The sequence below is a fragment of the Platalea leucorodia genome, assembly GCF_965183815.1.
Source record: "Platalea leucorodia genome assembly, chromosome: 4".
NCBI lineage: Eukaryota > Metazoa > Chordata > Aves > Pelecaniformes > Threskiornithidae > Platalea > Platalea leucorodia.
Genome location: NC_138826.1, coordinates 59568111 through 59588441, shown reverse-complemented (window position 1 = coordinate 59588441; position 20331 = coordinate 59568111). Strand labels below are relative to the sequence as shown.

Sequence of the window (20331 nt, the reverse complement as noted above, 5' to 3'; positions counted from 1 at the left end):
AAGGAAAGAGAAGGATTGGAAGAGAACTAGTGATAGTATTGTGTTATTGTTGATACAATACATGGGCATACAGGCTGAGGAAGCAGGACGCATGTGGAGGCACAGCTGACGAGATGAGGGGACAGAAGAACTAGGAAGAATGGGATGGAGTACAGGAGGCAGAGCTGAAACAAGGCTTGCCATGGTGGAGTGGAAGGCAGGATTAGCATGGGGGCAAAACTGAAGGAGGCTTGCAGCCAGAATGAGACACCTGCTAGGAATAAAATGAAATGGAAAGGGCAGAGTTGTGTAGATCTTGGGGCAGAAAAATTCAGGTAGATTTTATAACTGGAAGTAGAGTAAGAGGAGTGTTTTGAGGTTTTGATGGAATGAAATACTGATCACAAGGATGGGTAAACAGTGTGCCGTCATTACTGGAAACTGCCCTTCTGCCACGACCATTTTTAGGGTCACTTTAATCACTGCTCATGACATGACCTAGTTGGAAGAGGATGCTGTTATGGAACAGAACGTATGGAGAGTCTCTCCGCATGCAGCACTGAGCAATTAGGAACCAGATACAGCATCACATACATTCTCTGTCTTGTTGTCTCTGAGTGGTTTCTGAGGGATACAGAACAACAGGCATTTTCTCTGCCTGATTGAGGAAGAAAGGGACATAGACTCAAGGGCTGTAGAAGTTGGTTGACTATCAAGAGAAATGTTGTAATTATTGAGGAAGCATTTATGAAAGGATAAAGCCTGCTAGAAAGCATCTCTGTTTTCCTTACTACTTGGCAACAGTTGCCACAAGATGTAAAAGCCCCCTATACAGTTCCAAGAGAGATGATACCGTCTAACATTTTCAAATGTCTTCATATCATTAATTCCAACTGATAAATAGCAGTTACATTTTATCCTAAAAGTAACTGTATGTCAATAGACACTGCTGTTTGAAATGTGGTTTAGGATACAGGGGGAGGAAAAGGCGTAGGGTACTATTTTTAACATTCTATCTTGGATATTGCTGTTTGCAAAAAATTATGTAAACCAAGCTGTTTTGTCTGAGCTTTAGGTAGTATATGGATGTGTGTTTGTATACAAATAAAAAAAACAGGATTAAAGGCTCATTTTACTTGTCACTAAAAATTTCAAGCAATGAATTGATGTAAAGCTTTTCTGAAGTTTGATTTCCTCTAGCATTTGGTTATCTGCGTTAACTCCATCAATGATGACTCCATTTTCATTCAGTGTAAGTGAACAAGATGGCTTGGCTTATGGGCTTTTCCTTTCACATGGCAAATCCATCTTGCTATGGTAGGAGAGAATTATAACCATGTTAAATTTGTAGTTTCATTGATTCTGAGGTGTCCTATGGTACTGAGGAATATGATCTTTGTTCTGTGAATGAGAATACTGTATGTAAACTGCTACAGTAACAGAAAAAAAAATCCCGAATTTGCCTTTTCCATAAAAGTGACTCTGAACAGATCTTTGATTTAAAGCAAAAGTAGTAGCAACAGGAGTGGAGATTCCACAGCATTTCTGGGCAATCTGTTCCAGTTTCACCACCCTTATAATGAAAATTATTTTCCGTATGTCTTATTGGAGTTTCCTCCTTTGGTTTGTCTGCTGCCTCTCATCCTTCACTATGTACCTCTGACAAGAGGCTGGCACCAACTTCTCTATACTCTCCCCTTGAATACCTGGAGACAGCAACAAGGTCTACCTTAGTAAATTCTTCAGGCTTAACAAGCCTGGTTCTCTCAGCCTGTCCTCATACGTCATGTGCTTCAGCCCCCTAATTTTCTTTGAGGCTCTGGACTTCCTCCAGTATGTCAGTGTCTTGTACTGGGTAGCCCAAAACTAGATGGGGTACTCCAGTTGTGGTCTCACAGAATGACTTCCCTGTGAGCTGCTGGTAACATTCTTGGTAATTAGGTCCAGGATGTGGTTGGCCTTCTTCACAGGCAGGGCATGCTACTTGGCTCATGTTCAGCTTATTGTCTACCAGGACACCTGGTCCTTTTCTGCAAAGCTGCTTCCCAGCCTCTACTGGTGCATGGGATTATTCCATCCCAGTTGCAGGATTTTGCACTTGCCGTTGTTGAACTTCATGTGGTTCCTGTCAGTCCATTTCTCCAGCCTGCTGAAATCCCTCTGGATAGCAGCTCTGCTTTCCAGCATATTGACTTCTCCCCAATTTGGTATCATCCCCAAGCTAGCTGAGAGTGCACTCCCTCTGATAATCATGATTATTAATAAAGGTGTTACACAGTATTGGTCCCAATTTCAATACCTGAGGGACATATGCCACTAGTAGTTGGTCACCAGTAGGGCTTTACACTGCTGATCACAACCCTTTGAACATGCCAGTCTGGGGAAATCTTCATCCTTCTTACTTATCCAGTCCACATCTCTACAATTTGGCTACAAAATATTATGGCAGACTGTCAAAGGCCTTGCTAAAGTCCGGGTAAGTGACACCCATTACTCTCCCCTTGTCCACAGAACCAGTCATCTCACCATAGAAGGTAGTCAGGTTGGTCTGGCATGGTTTGCCTTTGGTAAATGCAGTCTGGCTGTTCCTTTTTGTCCTTTGTGTGCTTGAATATGGCTTCTGGGATGACTTACTCCATAATCTTCCCAGGAATTGAAGTTAGGTTGACTGCCCCACAGTTCTCCGGGTCTTCTTTCTTGGAGATGGATGTGATGTTTGTCTTTCCAGTCATCAAAAACCTCACCTGACAGTCATGACCTTTCAAAAATGAGAGACTGACCTTGCAGTGACATTGGCCGCCTCTCTCCACACCTTTAGATACAGCTCATGTCATTCCAAGGATCTGTGTACGCCCAGCAGGCTTAAGTGCGCCACGCCCACAGACTGCCGCTGGGCTCAGAGGCTTGGAAGGCCTAAAGACAAACCTTACTGGGAAGGAAAAAAAAAAAAAAAAAAACCAAACAAAAACATAAGGCAAAACAGGCACTGAGTACCTGAGCCTTATCCATGTCCTCTGTCACTAGTTTCCCTGCCAGACTAAGCTGTGGGTCCACATTCTTCTCAGCCTTCCCTTTGCTGCCAATGTGCTTACAGAAGCCCTTCTTGCCTTTCATGTCTCTCACTATTTCCAACTCCCTTTGAGCTTTGGCTTTCCTGACTCCACCCCTGCATTCTTGGGCCATGTCCATGTATTCCTCCTGGGTACCCCGTTGCTGCTTCCACCCTCTGCAGACTCACTTTTTCGCATTCGAGCTCAGATGGAAGTTTCCTGTTCATCCATGATAGCTTTCTGCCATGCTTGCTTCACCCTTGCATATCAGAATGGCCTGTTCCTCTGCACTGAAAAGGGGGTCCATGAGGACCAGCCGCCTGTCCTGGGCCACTTTGCCCTGCAGGGCAGTCTTCTGTGGGATCCCACACAGCACATTCCTAAACCAGCTGAAATATATCCTGAGTTCCAGAGCTGTGATTCCAGTATTTCCCTTGCTCACTTCTTTCAGGATGTTGAACCGCAGAATGTCATGTTTGCTGCAGCCTAGGCTGCCCTTGGCCTTCACATTGCCTAGCTCTTCATCCTTTTTCATAACTAACAGGTTGAATGCCTCTCCTAGTCATCTCATTGATAATCTGCATCAAGAAATTGTCATCAACATTTTAACGTGATTATTGATGAGAAGGATTTGATTTCATGAACTGTCTAGTTCAAAATTACAGACCGAAGAAGTTTGAATAAGTTTTCAAAACTATGGGTAACTATCCAGACAGAACCGTTTAAAGCTCTCCCAGTCTTTATATTAATAGGAGCCACAATATTCCCATGCTGACTATGAGGGGAAAAATCAATATCAGCAAGCGTACATTCATATTGATTTATCTTCCCTTTTGGTTTTCTAATTTAGTAAAGGCGACTAATGCAACATTACATAAAGATTCTCAGGAGAGTAAAAAGGCTAATAGGATCAGGTATCACTGTTTGTTCTGTGGAAGTGAACTGACTTTACATGGTCAACTGTTGAGTTGCCCAGTACAGGAAGGCCAGTGTGTACTTTTGAGCCATGTATCAGAGGGCATTATTCCAGGCAAGTGGACTAAAAGGAGCCATCAAGACGACTTTTTGGAATGCAGGCCCAGCATGCTGTTACGATATGCACGTTAGAGAGGAGAGGTCCGAGGAACCAAATACTAAGAATTTTTTTCCACATAGTATTCCAAGAAATGTTGTACATGTATTTGAATGTCCTATTATACATGTCTGTTCAGAGCAGTTAGTAACCTTTGTCAAACTAGGTTAGAAAAGGGTTTTCTGGTCACGTGCATGTTCTTATGCAAATATTTGATTTTTAAGATATTATTTCATGCGTTATGAAAATGATCAGTTTGCTTCGCTTACTCATTCTAAACAAAGTGAAGGGAAGCAAATGAGGGAGGGAAATGTTTTTACAATTTGAAAACTGAAGTTTATGACTGTCCAGAACACCAGAAATTTGTCCTGTGGGAAAATAAGTCAACTATGCACATACATGTTATATACTTAGAGATGAAATTAGGACATGATATAGTGCAAGCTATTGCATGTTTGAAAGGATATAAAGCTTCAGAAACAAAACTTGTTAATTTCACAAACAGTGTACACTTAACACAGCCATATCGATCCTGTAACACTATTTCTTGCACTGAATATTAGATCTCAGGATATTCAACCTTATAATTAAAATATATATTCCTTTAGTCCTTGTTATGTTACAAACATGAAAGTGCAACAAGTTATAAAATGGGAACAGCATTATCTGTATTCTTACTGTACATCATCTATATGCACAGATTCATTATTGGAAGTATCTATCTCCTGCATTCCACATAGTTGGGGTTTCCCCCCCTCCCGCCCCTTTTTTTTTTTTTGAGGATAGGACGTTCATGAGGGCACCGTCAAAAAGTAGGACATTTCCTTATCCTACCAAAGGGCAAGGAAAACAGCAGATTACTGAAAAATAAGACCAAATAATTAGGTCATTGAAGGCCCAGGCTCATAGAGGTATTTAGTGTCCCAGAAGAACAGCTGATAATCAGCAGCTGAAAAATCGCATTTTCAGGAGGATTGTAAAAGTTGAGTTCTGTCTCCCAAGCCTCAAATTCCTGTTTTTTTCAACTCTTAATGAATTTGGCCATCAAGGCATTCTACTAGAGATGTAAATGCGAGAACAGTCTTTGTCACACTATAACTGATGGAAAATTAATTTTCATTAGTCACTTTCATTGGACCATCAACAAGTTCTTGCTTATGAAGAAGGATTACATCTTGATTTGGAGTACCAAATGATAAGGTGGCTATCTCCGAGTGGCCATGACATCATAGTTTAAAAACAACTGTGTTCAGACTGCTCTTTCCCACTTGTCCATCAGCAAGGACTGTGACTGCTGCCTGAAGCTACAGTAATACTAGGTTGGTTCAGTATAGAGATGTGCCTTTTTCTTAGGGGCAGAAATTTTATTGTAAATATGACCTCTTTACTCAGTCCTTTGGTTCCAAAGGTAGAGAAGATAAATCAGTATCATAGAAGTAAGGTGTTCCACCGGTCCTCTCAGAAAGTAGTACTTGAACATAGCAAGTATTATAAGACATAACTCCATGGAAACAGAATTACAAGGTTATTCAGCCAGGCTTAATTCTTGTTTCTTTCACATAGTCTTTTGGATATAATTTTCTTGTTATGCATTTCCTGAAACACACACTTTCACCCACCCCCAAATTTAAAGATATAGAATGTTATTACTGCACAGTTTATTAAAACAGCTGAAACATTTCTATTCATAGCCCTTATTTTTCCATTTGAAAAACAGGAGTAACTGGTAACAAGTGTAGGTGATCATACTGTCATGTTAGCCTTGGAGAGAAAACAGGGACTACACCTGCAGAAGATGTGGAAACTACTCTCTCTGAGCAGAAGAGTGCTAGAGATCCAGGTATGAAGTTCTAGTCTAGCTTCTGAGGTCAGTGACTCTTTTAGTCTGGGATTTTTCTGGCCCTATAGCTTGTTCTTTTTCCATACTGAGCGTATGGAAGCTGCAATTCTTTTATGGAACTTTGATTTGACTAGATTCAAGTCATGTACGTGACAGAAGGCCTTGAAATCTGGGCAATTTTGCTTGTCAGATTGCAAGTCCTAGCTCTGAAGCATTTATTACCCATTTTCACTGGGATTTTCTAGTATATGAATTTTTGAATATTGTAAGAAAAAGCACTTCTTACCCTTCTCTTAGAAATTACTGATTTTTTTCCCCCCGAAATTTGCAGAATAAGTTCAACCTGCAACCTGAGAAATTTAAATCCAAACAGTTAAAACTTTGCTATCAAAAACTGAAAAGAATGTCTTGTAGTAGTGTTGCCTTGTACTTACGTTGTGTAAAAGAGGGTTATTTTTAAATGAAAATCAAATTACAGTGTACCATTCAGTAACACCATAGTTCATGTGTACTAATATGGATTTTCAGTTCTTTCATTACAAGATCTTAAATAACTTCACAAATATTATCTCAGTGAGGTGCAGAAATACTATATTTATCTTATTTTTAAGTAAAAATAGGGGGGAAAAGGCTGCAGTTGGTCAATATGAGTGAAGAGGCAACATACATTTGAGGTTAGAGATGAAATAACTTACCAAGTCCTTCCTGCCAACCTTTGAAATGACAGCTCTTCCTTCTGAAAGGATCTTTGGGATAAACTTAGTAATTCCATCTTGGTTTAGGATGGCTGCATTATTCACTGAAGTCATTGTGACTCTTTGACTTCAGTAAGTTTTGAATTAGATCTCTTATCATTGCTTGCACAGTCACAAAATCTTGCTTAGTGACAAGAATCTATATTTTTTTGCCCCCGCCCCATGTTCCTTTGTAGGTAATGCTCTGCATGTCTTGCCCAGGTGCCTGGTCAGTGAATCAACAAGTATTTTAGATATTTGCTTCCATCATTTTGGCCTGGTTAGTGCGAAACCATGAACACCTGTGACATCTTGTTGTCTAGAAAAGCACTTGTCAACACACAGACTAACTTGGAAATAATTCTGAATGGCTCCTAATAGAGGACTCCCTTGGTGCCCTTTCTTTAAATAAAGTCTATTGACTGTAAGTTAAATGGACACTATCAAGCAAAAATTTGTATGGGGAAAATTTTTAATATATTTTAGCTGTAAGCCTGAATCTTTTAGAAATAATTTTAAAAAGTCAACACTGATACTGTTTGTTTACCTTTTGCTTTTCATTCTTATTATAATGATCAGCATCGTTCTTTGTTTGTAATCACTTCCACCTTTTATTTCTAATGCGCTAGTCAGTAGTTCTTCATCTCATGTAGCTTGGTGAAGTTATTAACCTCTTTACAACCAAGGATTTACCCACATTAATGAAATACCTCTGAAGATACCTAATACATCATCTGTCTGGACAGTTTTCTGCTGGTGATAATATAATGAGAAACTTTTTCAAAAATATTTCCAGTATTCAGAAAGTTTTCTAGTAGAAATATTGCCAGTATTGCCTGTTAATGATGCAGTTTCCCTCACTGAGATGTCAGTGAATTACTAGGGTCCGTGGGGACACTATTTTTCCCAAATCATCCTCAGGCTTCTTCAGAGGTTTTTAGGATGTGTGTTACTTTCCTGAAAAATCTATTTTCTGATCATTAGTTTTCTAATCTGAGGAAGGGAGGCCTACTTGCATGTAGCTTTCCCCATCATTGTTTATCCAAATGCCTGGGTGATATTAGCAAAACATAGGAAACAGATAAGTCAAAATTCAATCTCAGAGAGTGAGATGAAGTGATGGATGGATGGATGGATGGATGGATGGATGGATGGATGGATGGATGGATGGGAAAAGTAATACAAAGAAATAGTGAAGCACACTGCGTCCTGTCATGATGAAATCTGCCCAAAGATTAAACGTGTTTGCAGCCTTGTGTTCTCCTAGATCTTTCATTACTTCCAAAAATCCACAAAACTTTTCCTGCAAACCAAATCTTTTCCACCTGAGGTTAGCAGGAAGACTGCATGTCCTCATGTGAAACGTAGGCTTAGCCATAGAAAGCCACGTGCATGCCGTGATCAGGTTTCATTCTTGTAACTGTGTCTCCCTGGTGCTCTCTTTCCCTGTGAAATGTGGAGACCAGAATCTATGGGGAGAGGAACACAGAGCATAGAGGAGAAAGATCAATTTGATTCATAGTATTACAAGAGACTAAAAATCTTGGGGGTGTACCTAGGCAGAGATACAACTAGAAGTTAGCAAGGAGATGTCAAGTGTTTCTTTCCATTTCTGCAAGTTTCTGCACTTACAAATCTACTCCTCCCACCCCCAGCTGGGAACACACTAGCTTCCACGGTGCCTCACAGATGGAGGGGAAAGACGGGAAGATGTCAGTGCAAACATCCTTACTAACTGTATGTGGTGGCTGGGAAGTGAAGGGTGGAGGACATGACAGTTTGGCTAAGTCAAGAGATGTCTTGAAACCAATATTAAGGAAGAAATTGTCTTTCTCTGTTTATGGTACTTTAAATGTGATCTGAACACAGAAAATGAAAAACTAAGAAGAAAGTATGCAGAAGACGCAATGCATTATGATACCTTAAATAGTGCCAAGTACTGAAGAAACAAAAATAAAATATGTTGCACATTCTTTTTTCCCTTTTTTTTTTTTTTTTTAGGAGGGGGGGAAGGAAGGACAGCTGGTACATCTCTTTTATTCAAATACAACATATTTTAAGATATACTCTGGCTTATCCTTTGGAACTTGAAATGTTTTCATGTGTTTAGTAAGCTACTGAATAAGAGGAAGTATCTGTAACAACAAAGATCTTGAGTAATTCAGAGGTCATTGATCTTTCTCTGATTATTCAACAGTCATTGTCACTTGGGTATTAAGGATGACAACACTCTCTTCCTCAATATTTTGTTATTATGAGAGTAAATGATTCAGGAGCACCTTCTTTATGTACCACTTGTAGTAACTTCCATGTGTTGGCCCTTCATAGGCTGCCATTTTACTCAGTGAGTTCATAATTACCCAGTAGTTTTCCCCCCACCTTATAACTCATGGCTCCGTTCACTTGGTGGGTGTTTTTTCCTTTCAGACCTCAAGATAGGTTACATAGAGAGGGGTGTGGAGAGCGCTTTTTGCTTTGTCAGATATTCTGTGACACAGATAGCTGCGGGTAAGTGGTACCCTCAGTCCCTCCTGGAATCACTTCTTACATTCAGAAGGAATAAGGTGGTGGAAAACATCTTTGTTCCCACCCTGCTGCATGCATGTTTTCTGGTGGGAGATGATAATTCAATTGGTGACGCATTCATGATGTGCACTGTAGTTTTTCAGGTCCAGTTCTGCCAGATGTGCAGACCATAACAGGCCAAATGCAGTCTTATACTTTTTTCTACAAAGAGCTGAATTTGGGCCTGGCATTAGTTCTACTTGTTTAAAGTTACAAAACAACTTTATTCCTTTCTTTTAACCCTATACAAAGGAGAGGGCTGCTATTGTTGCAAAATAATTGAGTCAGAGCCTGTTGCAATCAAAAGATGATTAGTTTCTTGTGTTTATATGTGTTCTGATGTGAACCAATCTATTATGTCTGTTTTGTGTTCCTAGGGATGCACTATTTTTATGTGGAACTTGCAAAAGCAGACACAGTTCACTGATGTTTATTAGTGACCTTGTCTTGTCCTTTAAATTATGGACAGTCTGCTTTGAACATGGGGAAATGCTACTAGCAGTCATTATGTGGGTGTTCGGGTTTTTTGTAGTTGTTTAACCTCTTCAAGGCCCTGCTGCAGTTCTAGATGTAAAAAAAGAGAAACTGAATTATGGGTGTTTAAAGCTGAAGTATTTATAGAAGCAGTTTTTTATTTAAAAATAGCATTTGTGCCTGAGAAGATCAGATGTACCACTTCAGTATGAAAAACAAAACTGGATTTTAGTTGATATTATTAATAGAAATTGCATGAAATTCGATAATGTAATTTAGCTGAAAATATTTTCTTCCAGTCTAGATTTTGGAGTGGTTTTGTGTTACTAAATGTTATAAAGAAAAAAAAAAAAATTCTGTATTTTCTGTAGTTAGAGGTTACAAAGACAAATAGTTGAATTACTGTTTATTAAAGAAGAGAATATACCAAGTATCAGAAAATATGCCATAGAAATTAGATCTTTCAAATTAAAACAGAGGCAATTGATATTAGAAGAATAGTTTTGCTTACTATGGGAAGATGGGATTCCCTTCTATCACCAACAAAGTGCTATAAATTAAGATGAAAATGTGTTCTAGATTAAAATTAAAAACTGGATTATTTAGGATCAAAAGTTTCCTTAATTGCTTGTGAGGGAAGCTTATGTGAACTTTCAAAATCCATCCTTATTAAAAATGAAAAGCAACAATACGTGGAATCCTGAAGTCATTATTGATTTGAAGTCACTATTCAGGTTGATTAACATTTTACCTGAACGAATGTCAAGTACTGCAGGATGTGGCCCAATTGATTTTAAGGTGGTGGCAATCATTAGTGCTCCAGTATCAGAAGTGTATCCAAATTTGGAAATGGTTCCTGATTTGAGAAATCATATACTGACGGGACTGAAAGAGTAAAAAAGTATCCTGTGTTTCTCTTTTAAGGCTCAGGCAAAGAATGTAACACACTGTGGTGTTTTTCAGCTCAACGAAAGAAACTTCCACGTTCTTTGTAAAATGCTTAATTGTGATAGGGAGTAAAAGAAATGACTGTTGCGAGTTATTGCTGTGACTTTTCAAATACTATCTTAGAGCACACTTGGGAGGGAAGGGAAGTGCCCTTGGAGCAATGATCCACAACTCCAAATCAAAAATGTAAATCTGAATGCATTTTGAAGAGGACTTTGCTCCACTTTCTTCAATATTTGAAAATATTCCCGGTACTGTGACAACTCTCTTAAATAAAAATTGGAAGAAAAAAGTCTGCCTAAAACTTTGGGTACTAACTACAGAAACCAAAGCCTGTCTGAACAAAGGGAAATTCCTGCTTCATATTTCCTTAGAACGACAGATCTCCTTGGCTTTGCAGCCTTCTCCCCAAAAACAGCGTGAAGCAGCGCTCTTGATTAGTCAAGAGAAGGCAGCATGCAACCATTAATATTAACTGTATCACATCACACCATCTGGCTCCACCAGCTTGGAAATGATGGCCTGTATTCTTTAGTCACAGCTAACAGGAAACAGCGAATTAATTGGAAGTACAATTGTGATTTACCTTTTACCCCTTACTCTTGACTCCCCATGGTCTAGCATTCATTTTGCAATTGAAAGACCTAATACTTGTAAGTGTATTGGTTGATAGAGGAGAATATTTGTTGTGTACTAGAGCACTAAGCATATAAAGAAAAACAAAAAATAGGTGGAAGCTGGTTTAGAACTTAAGTTTTCTTTTGAAAAACACACGAACTTTTTTTTTAACTACAGAGTTGAAGGAATATACTCTTCTGTGAGGGTCCATTTAACATTTATTCTCAGAGGTATTTATGTATAGAGAGAGGAATGTTAGCATGTAAGAATACTGCTAGGCAGCCATCTACTCACCTTTTTATTTCCTAACACATCATTGACCTGATACCCTTGCTTTATTTGAAAACACATTTGATCTTACCTCCATAAGTATGGTTTTGCTACTAGCAAAGTTTCCAAGATCCCTGCAATTTAGTCTGGTTGAATCTGAGCATAAAGCACAAGATCTTATTCGTTGCCTTCATAGATGCTCTAAAAATTAATTAGCCCATGCTTTGCAATGCTTTAAAGAGTTAAAAATGCTATGTCAGCATTATAATTTGGTTCTTCACTCTAGTGTAGTCCAGCTATTAATTGCTCTGCTCGCCATATTACTGGGAATTGAACTCTTGCAAAATAAGCAAAATCAGTCATAGTTATTAATCGAATGAGACTTCAAGTAGAATTTAGGGTGACACCAGATGTAGCAAAGCGAGTGAGCAGATTGCATTCTTCTCCTGAAGTACTGAGCCAATAAAACTATATGCTTTGGGTTTCACTGTGCTGCCTAATATGCTACCTTTCTGTAACTGTAACATACATCTGATGATAGCTCAACAATTTATGGTCATTATAGATCTCACTGAATCTTTTCGTAAAATTTAGAGGACCAAGCTAATTTCCTATTCTTATAATTATATTCTGACCAAATTCTTACAATAGCTAAATAATTTCACGTGGCATTTTTCAATTCCAGTCTCGAAGTATGGTGCAGCGTTAGTTCAAAATGAAGCTTTAACTCAAATGTCAATTCTATCTTTGTGACTAGTAAAATTATTTTTAAACAATTTTTGTGTGCTCTGAAGTTTTTTGGATGCAAGGCACTCTGAATATCATCGGTGACTGTATTTGATGCTGCTGCAGACTATGGGAGCTTCATCTCAAGGACTGAGAAACTTAGAACATGGGGAGTCATGAGTATGTTCCTAACTAGTGCCAGAACATCAGCTCGGGCTGATTGCTCCTTTGTGTCACTCTTAGGGCAAGAGTGTGATTCATCACTTCCATTTTGCTGAATCCTGAAGTGCAGATGTATCTTTATGGGTTAGATTTTACTTCCATTGAAGACTAAATGGCATCCTGATCTCATTTGTAATAATGTAAGTTGGGAATAATTTGGTAAAACTGATTGACCTACATCAGTATAATTCTTGTGTGAGATCTTGTCAGATTCAACAGCTTCACTGGAAATAGGTTTGGTCTTGGAAAATGCATATATTTAGTTCCCTTGAAAAGTATGTGGATTTCCCATGCACTGGGGAGCATGTCTGGATTCTGATTGTTATTCACCAGTAGAATATTTGTAAAATAAATGCACTGAACATGTTCAATCCATGTGCTCTTCCTGTGTGAAAGTTCAGGCATGATGTAGCTTTCAATGAATGATTAGACTTGACCACCAGCCCGCTTCCATTTTGACAATAATACCATCTGCCATTCTTTCACAGCGTGCTTGTTCCTCTATCTTTGTAACTCTCTTGATGACTACATTGTTTTGATATGCTAGGCCAGTTAAGCTGCAAAAATCTAGTTTAAAAATAGCTGAATGATTTTTAAATGATTTTTAAAAACTGGAGGAGCACAGAAGAAAAAATTGTTTATATATGGTTATAGGTCTATTTCTGTAGTTCTATTTCTGGTAAACTGAAGCTATCCGATACACTAGAGTAGCACAAAAAGGAAGGTTTATGTAAGTACAGATATGGAGTCATTTCGGGCTGTGGTCAGGATGATCTTACTGGCATGTCTTTGGGTCACTGGGCCAAGCAGGGTTTGTTTTGTTTTTTGTTTCCTTTTTTTTTTTTTTTCTCTGTAGCATTCTTCCATCAACCTATTTTATTTTGAGAACAGAATTTCTATTCTAGTTTCTTCCTTCTTCAATTAATTGATGTCTTTCACTTCTAGACATCAGTCAGGCTGCAAAATAGCAGTACAGTAATGTACAGCTAAATACAGATGTTCAAAATGTGAAATCTGTCAGTCCATCCCCTGGGCACAAGTCTATGCCTATTCATGTTAGAACAACAGTCACATGTCTTATTAAATCAGGTACTCTTTGTGCAGCCCATGTACTGTGGATTTGCTCTGCTATATACTGCATAAGCTCCACTGTTGTGCTTGTGCTGATAAGAGTTCCTTCCTCAGGCTGCAGGGAAAACCAGCAGCCCCTGTTGTGCATGGCAGCAATTGCCATAAACACTACAGACTTGAATGGAAGAGAAATGGAATCAGAGGGATGTAATAGTCCCATATTATTTAAAGATTCGTTTTCTACATTCTCAAATTCTACCAACCTGGAACTTGCAGACCACGCTTTTCCTTTGGGATTGACAGGCAGCACTGACCAGTAGAAAGCTCAGAATGTTGATACCTCCATTCTTCTGTCTTCCTCCAAAGTTCAAGCTGTGTTTCTGCAGGAGATGGCAGTAGATGATACAGTAATTGTAGAAGTCAGAGACTCTATTACGAGACTGAAAAGGGAAAAAAAATTCCTTATTTCTGTCCAACAGCTACTCAGTTGAAAAATAGAATGAGCAAGCCTGTTGCATTATGATGATACAGATGGAACTGAGTAAGATTTTGAGCCTTTTGTGTTCCTTTGATGCAAGAGAAGTACCCTCCAGACAAAAGGAAGATGGTAAAGTACAGTTGAAAGTGAATGAATAATTTTGTTTCACCTGTTCTTGTTTCATAATTTCAGTATACCAATAGACATTTTATACTGATTACAATAAAAGAAACAACAGTCAATTTTCATAAAATTTTTGGCATTTTTACCTCTTTCAGTCTTAGAACCAGAACAATTCATGTTGGAAGGGACCTTGGGAGCTCCCCTACTCCAACCTCCTGCTTGAAGCAGGGACCAGCTTGCTTAGGGTTTTGTCCAGGTGACTTTGAAAACCTGCAAGACATACCACAGCCCCTCTGAGAAACCTGGTCCAGTGCCCGAGAGCTCTCAGGTTGAAAAAAGTTTTCTGTATGCCAAGTTGGACCATCCTGTGTTTTAGTTTATGGCCACTGTGACTTGTATCTGTTGTAAAGAGCCTGGCTCTGTCTTGCTCTGGAAGTCTAGAAGAAGAAACTAAGGAACTAGATAGGGAGACTTCTTCAGGGATTTAGTTGTTAAGGAGCTAGGTCTGAAATATTCATCTGGCTTTCACTCACACAGTCTTTTTCTGAAGTCAGAAGACTCAAACTGTCTCATGGAAACACAAGTAAATGAGATATAAAGGACATCTCCTGAAAAGGCAATTGGAGAACAAAGTGGGAAGCGTGACCTCTTCTGTTCTCTTTACAGCTTGTTGCTCGTGCAACATTGGGTCAGACATTTATTCTTTTTTTCCCAATTTGTAAGATTACTTATGATAAGTGTTATTATATTTCATCAGTTTCTTGGTTTAATGTCCAAAGTTCTGGATCAGGATTAAGGCCTGAGTTCTTTACAAAAAATATAAGATGCAACTCCTGTTTTTTTCAGTTTAAGAAAACAATGCAGAAGGGTGAGGAGGACAGGACAGGAAGGAGGTATAAAGGCAAGGAATGAGGTGACGCAATTGTGTATGCTTGCTATATGTGTAATTGGTGTGAGCTTTCCATTCTCTTTTGATTTCTTTAGTCATATTTAAACAATTATTATTTTTTCTTCCCATAGTGTAAAAGGGGGGATTAAATAAAGACTGAAAAATTCCATGGTGCTCTGAAAAAGGATGCGTTATGAATAACAGCTCAAGCAGCTTTAGCTGGTGATGTAAACTATTATGAAACCTACCTATTTTATTACTTTGCAGAATAGTGTAGTCTTGATTAGCTGGTGAGAAGGCAACAAGTTTTCCTCTCAGTGTTAAATGCTGTTACTATTTTAATTTCCAGCAAAAGGTGGTCTTCCTCTAGTTCTCACTCTACTCTCATCCTAGATCAAAGGTGATATTAAACCTGATCTGGAAAGCTTACTTCTTGTGATGCATTCCTTCGGATGAAACTGCCTCTGTGTGTGTGTGTGTGTGTGTGTGTGTGTGTGTGTTAGGAGCTTAGCTTGGTCATTCTTGGTCTCATGGCGTTCTTGAGAGGCAACTCTTATAAACTACTGTACACATCAATGGCATTATAAAATAACTGAACTCAGCTATTTATGTTAAGGAAATATAAATATTTCCTTCAGAACATGTGGAACTAGTGAGTAAAGATTTTAGAGTTGTTTATTTGTTTCATTTTTCTTGTCTGCATGTTTAAGCAAAGATGGGAAGAAATGATAGGGGAGACATAAATAAACTGTTTGGATTGCACGCTGGAGGGGTAGTTTAAGTAACGGTATAACATTTTTCTCATCTTCTAAAGCTACAGATTCTTTTGAGAAACTGCAAACAGAACAAATACCTCTTACACTATGTTGATTCAAAACCTACCTTACTGTATTATCCCCCAAATCAAATAATGCTCTCAGCTTTGCTGCCTGTCACTTCATCTGTTTTACTGCTTCTGTTCCATCAAGGTTCCACTGCATCTAAGGAAGCTTTCGAAGGCACATATTCAGGAAACCACCCATTAGATATTGCTACAAGTATTTGGAATATTCTACAGTAGAGGAGTTTAGAAACAGTGACAGCCACACAACCATTTTGAAATTAAAGCTATTTGAATCACTGTTGTGTGCAAGCCCAAATCCATGCTATTGAAGCAGATTTAATTTATACGTTATTCAGGAACCTTTCCAGGATGCCTTTAATATGTCTCTAGCAAAACACACTTTGAAACACTTTCTTTCACACTTCCAGAACTTCTGTAACACTTTATTACAGTCCCACTAAATGAGCTTTTGGATGTCCTAGGAGAACGATTAGTCAAGATGGAACCATAATGAAATGTACAGTTTTAAAGTTGATGATTTAACCAATTCAATTAGGGTCTGCGTAGCATTCGCTTGTGGTGTTTTGATGATGATTTTTATGGAAATAAAGAGAGCTATTTTGAGCGATCTATTGGAACTAATTTTGTTTTAAAGGACGGTTTGCAAAGAAGGGCTTTAGATCACTTGAATGCAAGGTTTAGGTGGTACTGAGATAACCCTGGATTGACTATAGTCTGTAACCATACAATTCTGGAAACTGGGATTGAAATCAAATATTGCTACACATCAAAGTTGTCTTTAACTCAGCGCCCATTTGAATTGACCACAAATCATTATGCAGCTAAACACAGTTACCAGTCATTTTAACAGAAGGCAGAAGGAGAAATGCAAGTTGTAGAGCAGATATTAAGATTACATGAATTAAAGGTGCTGCAGCTGAAACAGAGGCTGATTGCCGGGTGGGTTGTGAACTTCTCCATTTTGGAAAGAAATAATCATGAAAAAAGCCAGAAGAACACTGCAAAGATTGCGTTATAACCAGATATACATACTAAGTAAATTTAGTCCTTCAGTATAGAAAGACCCATTGTGCAAAATGAAATGCTTGACATTGTATGTAAGGCCAATATCACAGTAGCTGACTATACTAACGAATTAATCTAATCATCATCCTTGCGGCTGACACATAAGACTGTATTTTTAGACCATTTTATCTCATTAGTGATTATTGTAGATCTTCCAAAATCTGTCAGAATTCCAAATTGTTGGCTTCCTTGAGTTTGTCAATAATTTTCTATGTTGACAAAGCAGATTTAGAAGTTCCAAGACTTTATATGCCAAAAGAGAAGGAAGGAACTTGGTCTTATAGCCCAACCCTACATTTAATCTATCTGTTTTTCTTTTTTGAGCTCAGTTTATGACTTTTATACTTGGAATTGGTTGTTCTGGCTAAATATACTTTTCTGCATTGCCTTCTTATTGTAACTTTGTGTAGTTTTCATTGTTTAATAATTAGATTCACTGATGTTTCCAAATGCCAACATCCTGTAATCCTTCTAGTCAATGTAAAGTCTTTCTCAACAGCTTGCAAAAATTTGCTCTTTGAAGAATCCATCCCTTCCAAAAAGGTCTTTCTTCGTACTTGCCCTAAGTCTCAGCTTATGCATGATACTTAGTTACGAACTAGATACAAACTACATATCCCTGAGTGTTTTGTAGAACTATGTTAGAAGATTAGAATGGTAATAACTTGCTCATTTTTGTTGTGTAAGCTGTGGCAAGTATCTAAGATACCCTCAACAGTTTGCATTAAGATTTTTTTTTTTTTTTGACAAAGTGTAGGCTGGTTGGATTAAAAATTAATTTTTCATTGTAGATCTCCTTGTAGACTTTATTAGGTCATGTCTTTTGTTTGACTGGTTATTTTAGACTATTATTAACAGTAATTATTTTGCTTTTTTCTGTTTTTTTTTTTTTTTTTTAATTTATTTAATTGGCAGTAGCTAATGATGAACTGCTGAGTTTAAATCTCTTTGTACAGTACATATCCCAATCTAGATAGGCCCAATTATTTCTTATCTAAAATACAAACAGTGCAACACTTTTTGTTAAGTTCAAGTCTTTCCCTTAAGCTTTTATGGCAAAGTCAACGATTGACCTTTGCCCCTTTTTGAGGAACAGAGACTACTTCTGTTTTGAAATTCTGGAAGAATGTTAGACCTTCCTCAGTGCACTAATTAGTGCTGTGGCCGGGTGTCTGTGATGGTGGTGGCATAGTGAAAACCGCCACAAGTTCTCTTCGAGTCTGATAAGCATCATCTGTCTAGCTAGTAGATAGTTTTGAAAGGTCTGCAGTTTCCTGACCACACTTTGAATAGCTTTGGACTATCAATTGCTTTCATTCCAATTAAAATTAAGCTACCAAAAAAAAAAAAAAAAGTCATTTTTAGAAATCCATACTCATAAATGTGAACAGGAACTTTTTTCAGTAACAACTAGGAAGTTCAAATGGAGAGAATGATACTCACATTTTTAGATGGTATGTAATTCAGAAGAATCAAAAATAACTTTGAGAACAATTCTAAACAGAGCAGCCCTGAAATATGAGAAAAATTTGCTATCATCATCAATATTTGATCAAAACCCAAAATATATTGTAGTCACGCAACACCAGCAAATACCCAACATTTCTATTATACTGTGTATGGACCGACAATGCAGTATTGTCAGAAATGACAGAAGTTAAGAGCATTATGTTATTCATGCATGATGATTCTTTTAATGTACCCAGGACTAATCAGGCTGTCACTTTAGGTATCAATGCTCTGAAGGAAACAGACACTAGACAGAAACCAGAATTATTGACATGTTAGCCTTTGAAAAAAGGAAGGTCGAAGTCTTCATGCAAAGATTGCACTGTGTTTAGATCCCATTTATTTAAATCAGTGACAAAAAAAAAAATCCCATATTTTTCAGTGCAAGAAAGTGCTGATTCTTATGGGAAGCCTTCTCTGTTGGCGGAGGTGCAAAACCTTAAATCTCTGGGAAAAAAATACCTTTCAGCAAAGTAATAAAGATCCCTGGCACTGTTTCTCTGAGCTGGCCCTGGTAAGAAGCACATTTGCATTGTGAGCCTTAATACTATTTCTGGGGATAAATACATTTCTTTTCCACTTTTGAATAATTTACCTTCTTATTTTATAGTAAGAGGCATTACTGACAAAAAAGCGTGAATATAATCTACTGCAATTAGATAGCTAGATAAGTTATGCAGTAGGCCCAGTGAAAACCCTAGATCATTTAAAAGGTACTGAGACTGCTTAAAAGAGCCTTTCAAATAATTTTATAAGTTATAAGACTAGTTCAATGCAGCGTTATTGTTTGCTCTTGTCTGTTTTCATCCCATTGCTTTCTAGCCCCATCTTTAAATACAGCATGACAGTAGCTCTTCCTTTTTGAATCAAGGAGACACTCTCCTGTGCAACCTATTTGGGCAATTTCTGTTCTGAAGATGGATGTGGGTTCTGATACTGGATTTTGAAGAAGCTGTTGTGCCCAGCATACTCTATATATGGCTGGGTAAGAGGGAAGGAATACTACGTTGTACACAGAACAAAAAAATTCCTGACATGCAGAATGGACTGTTGCATGTTCACATCATGCACCCTACAAATCATCTTTGCCACTTTGTAACTTTAAATAGCTGTTTCTCAGAATTCTCTGTCTTGGTGCTTTATATGGCCCTCATAACTATTGTTCTCAGAGCAACTGCAGAACAGTTTTTCTCCTCGCAGCATTCCTGTGGGGTAGAAAACCAGTATCTCCACTTTAGAGCTGGGCTAAGGCTGAACATACATTGGATCATTTGTCCAATCTATGGTCATCTGCTTAGAGGAAGTCTACAAGCACGGCTTCAGCCTGGTGTGAGATACCCTTGTGTCTGATCATTACACTGTCCATCTTACCTCTAAATCTGCTGGCTGCCATATCAGGCAGGGACTAAGAACTTTCTAATTGTTTTTGTATTGAAAGAATAATCCTTTCATAAATCTTTTAAGACCTTTCTCTCACTTGTATACTCATCTTTGGGCTGCGTGTGTGGGGATCTAACTCTGAAGAAGGCTAATTATGCTCCCCCTTCAGAAGGCCATAAAGCTTTTCAGAGCATCAGTTGTTCAAAAATGATAGAAAGCCTTCTAATTCACTTAGGCTGTACGCTTTGCCTTTAGAGTCCTGGCCCAGAACATACGCAATCGGAGAGCTCAGGATTCAGAGGCCGTGCAGGAAAGGGCTGTTGTCCTCCCTCAAGTCTCCAAGCTGCTGCTCTGGAATCCCTAATAAAATCCCTTCTGCACTACTTCTATGAAAAATGGAAAGAAAGTGTGAAACAAGGAAAGAAAGTGTAAAAAATGGAAAGAAACAAACTTAAGGCCAATTGAATTTTTCTG

General features: G+C 38.2%; 1 protein-coding gene across 1 annotated transcript in view; it reads left to right on the top strand.

Moving 5' to 3' along the window:
- Nucleotides 1-20331, top strand: part of CACNA1C (calcium voltage-gated channel subunit alpha1 C) — a gene marked incomplete at its 5' end in the record, with an annotated part of 481188 nt that overhangs the window by 21212 nt on the left and 439645 nt on the right. The window lies entirely within an intron of this gene.